Source organism: Mercurialis annua, linkage group LG6 (assembly GCF_937616625.2).
Source record: "Mercurialis annua linkage group LG6, ddMerAnnu1.2, whole genome shotgun sequence".
Taxonomy (NCBI): Eukaryota; Viridiplantae; Streptophyta; class Magnoliopsida; order Malpighiales; family Euphorbiaceae; genus Mercurialis; species Mercurialis annua.
In genome coordinates this window covers 31,093,642-31,103,262 of record NC_065575.1, presented here as the reverse complement: position 1 = coordinate 31,103,262, position 9,621 = coordinate 31,093,642, and positions in this window count along the sequence as shown.

Below are 9,621 nucleotides of genomic sequence, written 5' to 3'. Positions count from 1 at the left end.
TCTTAAAATTTCTCATAGCACCACCATTTCAACCTAAATTTTATCCCACCAAATAAACTCCAAATTCAACAAAAATCAAAACCCACTTCCAAAATCACAAACTCTACAATACCTAGTGATCAGAAATCAAAAACCCAAAAAGAAAATTTAAATCCAAAAATTACAAGATGGTGAGAAGCAAAAACGCCGCTAACCGCACTATCCGCACCACCAATGAAGCAAGGAATGCTCCGGAACCTGACTTGCCTCCACTTCCGGCCGTTGGACAACCTCGCCAAGCACGTGTTCCAAGGGCAGCCGCTGCCACCTCTTCTAGAGCGGGGAATTCAACTACGGCGAGCCTCACTCGTCGATACAAAGCTCCTTTCGAGATACGAAGCGAAGAGGAGGGTGAAAGATATGAAAAAATCAAGGTGCGTGGCATTGCTCAACCATGGAAAATCCATTGGGAGTCGCTTAAAAATTTGGGTATCGAGAGGGATGTGAAGCGACATTTGGAAGTTTGGGTTTTGGTACACTTAGCTAGTGGTGACCACAAAACATATACAGCGATGGTACACGAGTTCTTTACAACATTGCGATCGCCGGATGAGGCAAGCACGGACATAATCTACAGGATGAAGAATGTGGAACATCGCCTTAGTGTGGAAGCTTTTGCGGGGAGAACGGGAATGAGAAATGAAGGCTTGAAATGCACTCCAAATTACTTGGATGAATTGGCAATTTGGAAAGCTCTGTCTGACGAGGATAATTATGACGCCAAAGTATCCAAGGTAAATGCAATTAAAGATATCTCTATTTGTGTTGCATTGAAATGGTATGGGCATACTTTTTGTGGTAGGCACGAGTATAGCAAGGTTGCCAATGAGGATATGTTAGCTCTGAATTCGTTGTTGCATCCAGATGTTAGTGCGTATAGGTTGAACATGCCGTATCGGTTGTTTCAGTTGTTGCGAGATATACCACGCCACAACTACAGGATTGGTTTAGGGTGGATGACTACATTTCTGTCAACTACATATGGGGGCTATTATTTGCATGAACAGGAAGCTATGGAGTACTTGCCTCCTAAATTGATCAATTATGATCACTTGGCTTTGGGTTTACTAGCGAGAGATGGCGAGGCGATACCGTACTATCGAGGACGAGTTGGATTAACCGCCATGGAGCGGAGGCAGCAATGTTAGCTGCACTAGCTGAGGAAGGAGAGCCTGCAGAGATATCAGAGGAGGGTTTGAGACCAAGCAAGTTGCCGGTGCGCAGAAAAAGGAAGGAACCACTTGGTTCATCATCACAAGCCGAGCCTGATTTTGGAGAGAAGAGAAGCACTCAGTGGACCGGGTACGATCACCGTTTTGACGAGATAGAGAGGCAAAACCGAGAGAGTTGGGCGGTGCAGAACCAGTTGTTGACTGAGATTTGAGATGATCAGAGGTAAGGGTTGGCAAGAATCAGATATGAGCAGGGTCGCCTAAAGGAAAAATTTGATCGCCAGGATGCGTACTTGAGGCGTTACTTCAATGCTTCTGGAGGGGAGCGATACCCATCACCCGAGCCGTCACCAGACCCCCCCGGTTTTCGACTAGCGGGATTTGTTTTTTAATCCCTAACCTATGAAATTTTCCTTTTATTTATTTCATTTCAATGTGGACATAGCATGAAATAGTGTGAGGAGGGGGTTAGTAAAATTGTTTCGTTAGTGATTAGCTTTTGTTAGGATGTGTGTTTAGGATGTTTGTTATCTTTTATGTTTTTGGTGTGTTTGATTAGTTAGGCTTTATGTTTGTGTTTTTAGTGTTGTTTTGATGTTGGGTGCCTTATATCACTTAGCCTTGAGCTTGATATTGTTGAAAAATTTGCTAGTGATCTTTTGTTGTTTGAAACACTTTTCATATTTGTTATTCCGACTCATAAATGGATTGAAATGAAACTTCTTTGAAATAGCAATAGTTGATGATGCTCACATAGTGAAATGCTAATTGCATGATAATACAATTGAGTTTGAGATTGTGGTTGCATAGTAGTTACTTTGATGCGGATTCGTGAGATGTTGTTTTAATTTTTTTAAAGGTTGAGTTGATTTTAGGCATGATTGGTTTGCTTGTGGGGAAATTAAACTTTTGGCATTACACAATTTTTTGTTGAAAATTTGAGCCTAATGTTTTTGTTGTGAAAATCTTGTGTGCATTTAATTCCTAGAACTTGACTTGTACCCGTTCAAAATCACATTGTTGAGTTTTTGGCACAAAAATGAGAATTGCATTAGGACTACACATTTTTCTTAAAACCACTTAAAAGACTACCCCATTTTCCATTAGTTGCACAAATTTGAGCCTAAACCCTTTCCTTGATTTTAACCCCAAAATTCACACATTTAAACCTTTCAACATTTACCTCTTTAAAACACCTCATTTAACTTGATTGGCTTAAATTTTTAGAAACAATTTGATCACAACTTGATGAAAAAGAAAAAGAATAGCGAACAAATGCCTTATAGAAAAAGAAAGAAAATCAAACAAAGAAAGAATAAAATTGGTTGAGAAAAAGAAAAGAAAATACATATAAAAAAAAGGCTTAATTCCTTAAAAAAAACTCCACCTTGTACTTTTTCTTCGTTTATACCCTACTCTTATAAAAACACCATATGTACCCAATTTTGGGTTTTTATGTTTCATCCCTATCCAAAAGCATTAAATTGTACTTTTTTCATTTGGAAAAGAGTTTAAAACATACTTTTTTTTATTTTAAAAAATACAAATAAATTCTTAAACTTAAAAAATAATTAAATACATCCAAATAATTAATTAATTTTTTTAATTTTATAAATAATAAAAAAATTAAAAAAATTATTATTTTTTTTATTTGTTTTTGAATTAAAAAAAATTAAAAAAATTAAAAAAAATTAAAAAAAATTAAAAAAAATTAAAAAGAATTAAAAAAAAATTAAAAAAATTACGATTATTTTTAATTTTTTTGAAGAAAATGATATTTTTGTACTATTAATAACATTAATATCTAATTAGTATATAAGTTAAAAATGAAGGATTGTTTTAAACTCTTTTTCAAATGAAAAGAGTACAGTTTAATGCTTCTGGGTAGAGATGAAACATAAAAACTCAAAATTGGGTACAAATGGTGTTTTTACAAGGTCAGGGTATAAACGAAAAAAAAATGCAAGGTGGGGGTTTTTAAGGAATTAAGCCTAAAAAAAAATGAATGCAAAAGAATAAAAAGAGGCAAGAAATGAAGAAATTGTTCGTTTTGTGCTTGTAAATTCCAAGTTGGATCTTTGTGTTTTGTATTGTTTTTAGCCATCAAGTTATTTGTTTAAGCCAAATTTTACCCTTTTTAAACCTACCCTACACCTTAGCCCCATTACAACCCATTTTAAGTCCATTTGATTTGTGTCGATTACCGAACTAAGTGGTGGAGTCCCGGATTATAGTCAAGCCTATGGTGAATTTATGCGTGCTTTGTGAGCTTTAAATTTGTTTTGCACTACCCTAAACACGTTGAGCGTCGGAGTGTAAACTTGTGAGGATTCATGCCTTTTGGTTAATTTTCGCACAAATTTGCTTTGAATTGCCTTTGAAAAAACTTATACTTATTTGACATGTCCCGCAAGTGATAATGTGACTCTATGTGATTGAGTTATTGAGTGATCTAAATTATGATGGTGCGATTGAGTTTTCACTAGTGTGTATCTTTAGCGGTTGCAATACTTGGAAGGAAGCATTCATCTCTTTATGACTTGTGAATTTAAATGCGGTTTGTGTTTCAGCGATTCAAGTTAGTAGCATGTTTGCTAAGCGAGATTTAATTCTTGCTCGGGACGAGCAAAGGGTAAGTGTGAGGAGGTTTGATAGGTGTAGAATTACACCTATTATGTGGGTCTATTTTGATATAATTATGCCATGATTAGTGTCCATTAAAGAGGTTTTATTGCTCATTTTCATGTCGAAGTGTTTCAAGTACATATTGGCGAGAATCGGGAAATTTGGAGCGTAATTGGAGAAATCAAGACTAGAGGAAGCAGAAGTGATCAAGTCAGAGCTTGTTTCTATCGAAACCTCCTCAGAAACCTCCCCAGAAACGACTGTCTCGATCGAGACATATTGGTTTCGATAGAAACCATGTCAGAAATGCTTCCAGGGGACTTTTCAGCTAAGCCTGTTTCTATAGAAACCATTTCATTTCGATAGAAACAGCTCATTAATGAAGATACATGATTTGAAGCTGAAAAGCACATGTGGACAATTTTGTGATCTATTTTCATTGGCTACCTCATTTAGACTTGTCATATAGTGTATTTTTATTCCCTTTTTGTCCTTAAACTATAAAAGGATCCCCTCTTTCCCATTTTAGGGTTATGCACTATTATTAGAATTTTGTAGCCCCCATCTTAGTTCACTATTCTCAGCTTTTTACATTCCTTTTGTTCTTAGTTTTATCAAGCTTTATTGTGGATTGAAGTTATTAATTAATATAAGATTATTGTTCTTTTCATCTTGCTTGTTCTTCATTATCTATTTTATGCTTTGGGTCTTCAATTATTACAAGGTAATTAATCTCTACACTATGTTTATTCTTATTTCTTGCTTATTAATTATTGTTAGCATGTTTGTGATTAGTAGCTAAACCCCCTTGTTTAGGGGTTGTTAATGAAGTTTGATTGTGATTAATTGACTAGGGTTTGAGTTGGGTTCAAGGTTTGTAGTGATTTGTATACTTAATGCGTAGGATAGATTGATCTCCTAATCCTAGGTTAAAGGTTAATTAATTAGGCGAGAGTCACTTAATTACCCGGAATTAGCAAATCATTAAATTATGACTTAATCACGCGAGAGCGGTTTAGGACTTAATCGGTTATAGGTTAGCTTCGTGATTGGATTCAATTAGTATAATCGAAATCTAATTACGGGAGAGCGATTTTGATTTCGGTGTATTAATTTAATTACACTTAGTTCTAATTGCAGACTCGAAAGAGCGGATTGGACATTTTAGAAAGACTTGACCCGAACCATTTACCAAATCAACCCCGGTTACATAGGAACGTTTTCAAACCTAGTTAGCAACCTCTAAACGCCTTTTACTCATTTGATATATCCGTTAATATTTTATCGTTTAGTTTTTCAATCGCTTGCTTAGTTTATTAATTGTTGTTTAGTGATTTAATTGTTCATTTATTAGTGTTTAAAGTCCATAGTTATTAATCCAAATCAATTGCTTTGTTGCTTTCCGAATTGGAATTCAAAATCCGTGTTCGTTCACTTTAAACCCCTTGTCCTTGTGGGTTCGACCTCGACTTGTCGAGTACTACAAGTTAGCGAGTGAAAATTCTCTAACACTAGGGAATATGAGTGGTAGCTCGAAATCCCGTAGCAAGCCTAAAACCACAATGAATTTTTCGCAAATTAAGATATATTATTATGCATAATACGTTTTCAGAAAAATCTTTTAAGTAATACGATAATAGGTATTAAACCATTATAATCCTTTTCTGAAAACATTTGCCAAATGATTCGTAGAAACCAGGGTCTTACCGAGTGATATCTCATATCCAGCACGGCCCTGTTCCTAGTCATAATCATAACCAATTCTACTCACGGCAATTGGTATAGAAATCAAACGGATAAAACATCTTTTTATAACAAATATCATTTATAAATTGTATCAGAGTTTACAATATGAAATACCGTTTGAAATCAAGTCATAAATCTTATACTGACATCTACTGACTACTGCAGCTCTAAGGACTTGTACTTTGAGCAAGTCAAAGACTTCCAACACAAAGGATATAGTATGTCTGATCCGATTCTGATCACGTGAAAAACATCAATGGTGAGGGGTCAGTATTTGGAGAAATACTGAGTGAGTTTACGTTTACAGATGGTATTATCATCAAAATCATATAAACATCTAATATACTTTTAAATACTTGAATAATCAATTCATAGATCAAATATCAAACAACACACAAATATACGATCCGACTGAAACCTTAGTCCAAAGATTCCTAAGAAACCAACCTTGGAATCTAATGAGCTTACTTATGACACCATCTTGACCGGAAACAAAACACCGTCGCCACAGATCTGTATTGGGTCTCTGGGCCGGGAACAATGCCACCATCGCCACAGCTTCCCTTTAAGTTTTGGCCGGGAACTAAGCCAACGTTGACATCTGACTTAACAGCTCATACATAACTCTATGACACAGGATTATCTAACCTTAGTATTGTTAATCACGCAGTCCTATTGACGCCCAATAGGTAGCACGTTTTCTCGGATCGTTAGAACAAAGTTCATCACATCAAAGCATCACAAATTAAATTATAAAACATACAGCGTTAAGGATAACGCAGTAAGCATATAATATAGCAGCGATAAAGCATCCAACTCATATAGACAATACAAAAAAGTAAACTGCAAACTCACAGTAACCGCTATCCAAAACTGTACTATCGTCATCCAATCACGTAGGTTTCATGCATCGTTCGATCATCTAGCTATTCCAACTCGTCGGCTTGTTAGCTTGTAGGTACGTCAGTTACTCACTCGAATTACTTGTACGTTTAATTCATAAACATAAACTTAGTACTAAAACCCTAAGTTATAAACTTAGGTTAATTCGATCTTAATCCAATATTATTTTATTCTCAATTTGCTTCTTAACTTCGATAAACTCTTAATAAACCTTTATACTTAGTCAAGGTAGTAGTCGTAATCGTCTAATCGATTTCGAAACATAGGTTATATACGTTTCGAAATCTAAACACGTATAATCTACTTATTGTCCGTCATTTTTTTCACATTTTTGGAGTCCGTGATTCACTTTTAATGTCCGACATACTTGAAGTCAGAAACTAGGTCGTAACGGGGAAAAAAAATACTCAAATAGGTATTGCCCGTTGGCTGTGCGATCGCACAGAGGGCAGTGTGCGTTCGCACAGTTGCTGTGCGTTCGCACAGCCTCACAAGTTGTGCGTTCGCACAGCCTGGTGTGCGTTCGCACAGCCTGGTTTCGCGCAGCCTGGTGTGCGTTCGCACAGCCTGGTGTGCGTTTCCCACAGCCTGGTGTGCGTTCACATTGAACGCACAGCCCCGGAATTCACGTTCTGAGATGCTCCGATGCGGTCTAAACTCCGAAATTGCTTAAATACCAACATACTATCAAAACCCATAAATTTAACAGTAACAACACCTTTTATCTCGGGAAATCAATGACTCAATGTCGTAAACCCTAATTCATACACTTCCATCGCTTTTTCATCACAATCTCATCAATCTTAATTATTAAATTATCAAAAACATCATACCCTTACCTCAAGAACCATGAACAGTCCCTAATTGTTAAAGGAAATTTGGAAAATTGGACGTACGAGTCGATAACTCCATCGACATGATAAATCTTGATTCTCACCTTCAATATAATGTTGAATTTGAATAAGAAAGTGTTTGGACGAAGATTTAGGCTTGGAGATAGGTTAGGGTTTTAGGTCTTTCGCTCTTAAGTCGTGAAAAATGACATTTCACGAAATAAGGGCTATTTATAGCTCTGTGGTGTCAAAACAGAGTGTGCGTTCGCACACATGGAGTGTGCATTCGCATACCCTCATTTTTCCAAGGTGTGCGTTCGCACACTATCCAAAACTTGGCAGATTCAAAATCCTAACGGTCAGTTTATAGATTTATCTCTTAGGAAGCCCTTTGTCAAATTTCATCTCGATCCAACGGTTAAATTGGAGAGATCATTATTTTACTAAAGAGTGTCAATGTGCACGCAGCATAGGCGCACTATCTCAGAAACTCTTCAAAAATAGATTGGAATGGCTCCAATTATGGTATTCCATATATGGTTCATATATACTCATTTTCCTTTAATAATATATTATGTTCATGCCTGGTCAATGATTCAAATTGCTTAATGACACATAGTCTTATTCCATTTCATAATACACTTATCATGTAATCCTTAAATTTTGATACTACTTCAATCTTGTAGTATATTTAACTTTATTTCCAAAGAATATCTTATATATAAAACGTATCACATCGAGATTCTGATAATTCAAGCGTCATATGCCAATAATGACGTCATACTAGTTCGGGGCTTTACAGACACGTTGCACTATCCGGCACTTGAACTTACGGGGTATTACAGTAATTCTCCTTCACATTTCACAATCAAAATCGCAACGAATCCAACACAAACGAAGTCATACTAAGATATTGACATCTAGACTCGACCTACACCGTTGGTCGCACAGTCCTATTAGCGCCTAATAGGTAGCTTGTTTTTTCGAATCGCACACTAATCTTATACATAGAACAAACAACAATAAAACGATATACAAATTGATCCAACACCAAATATGCAATTAATTTATCAACATATCCATCGATTCATATATATCTCACGGTAGAATAGTCATTTAAATCATACGTTTTCAAATCACAACAAACTACTATGTTATGCGGTGTGCTTATAAGTTATATATAAAATATTTACTTATATATTTACAGCATAATAATACGCGAGAGTAAAGTATACTCACCACTTACTATCCAAATATCTCAATACTAGTTCGATAATTTATTTCCGCTAAGCAAAGTCCGCCAATCTCGGGGTCCGTCGAGGAGTCTATTACAAATAAAATCAATTACGTTTAATTCCATAAACGTATATCACATTTTATAATCCTAAGCTATAAACTTAGATTGACTTATTTTAATCCCTACATACTTCTTTAATTTGATATCTCATTGATATCGACTTTAAACTTTCAAATCTTATATCCGTACTTTTAAGGTCGATAACGTATTTAACCTTTTAAATACGTCTAGCTTGATTTTCTGACTCCTAATCCTTACGTTTTAATGGTTTACTTAGCTAAAACAAAATTTACATATCAACTTCATGTTATCATTTTTGTAATGGTTGTAATAACCAATATCATCTTAAACATTCAAACTCAAACTATCGCAACTTTTACGTCAATATCGTTTTCTATGTTTTAAACTAAAAGGCTTAACCCGTAACTTAAAATCCTTAGCATTTTTAAAATTTAAAATAGCCCTGACATATCATATTCCATCAATTAAAATCCAATAAATTCTTGGTCCAACGATTAATTTCAAACTCATATTATGTTAAAACCGATTCTAGCTTCGTAGTGTTACGTTTAAACTCAAATCAAAAACGTTCTAGCTTTGGGGGAAGGGGGTTCAGCCCCTTATTCTTGCTACCGTACCCTAACACACACACACAACTCTCACAACTCACAAACAACCCATCACAACTCATCAATTTATCTCATAAACACCAATTTTAGCATTTGAATCAATCATCACCATTTTTCTTATCAAAACTGAAACTAAAGTTTAGACATCCGAAAAATAAACTGAGCTCTTTACCCTTAGATAATAGGCTAGATCATTATCTATCAATTTCCTCTTTTAATTTTCGCAAGAATCGCTTAATTCTTATATCAAACGAAAAATCTATAAGGTTTTAAAGATTTTGGCATCAAAATCATCAAGACCATGAATGAACACAAAAACAGCCCAAATTCCTCTAAACCCTAACTGAGAATTGTGATTTTTATCTTAAATTGATGAG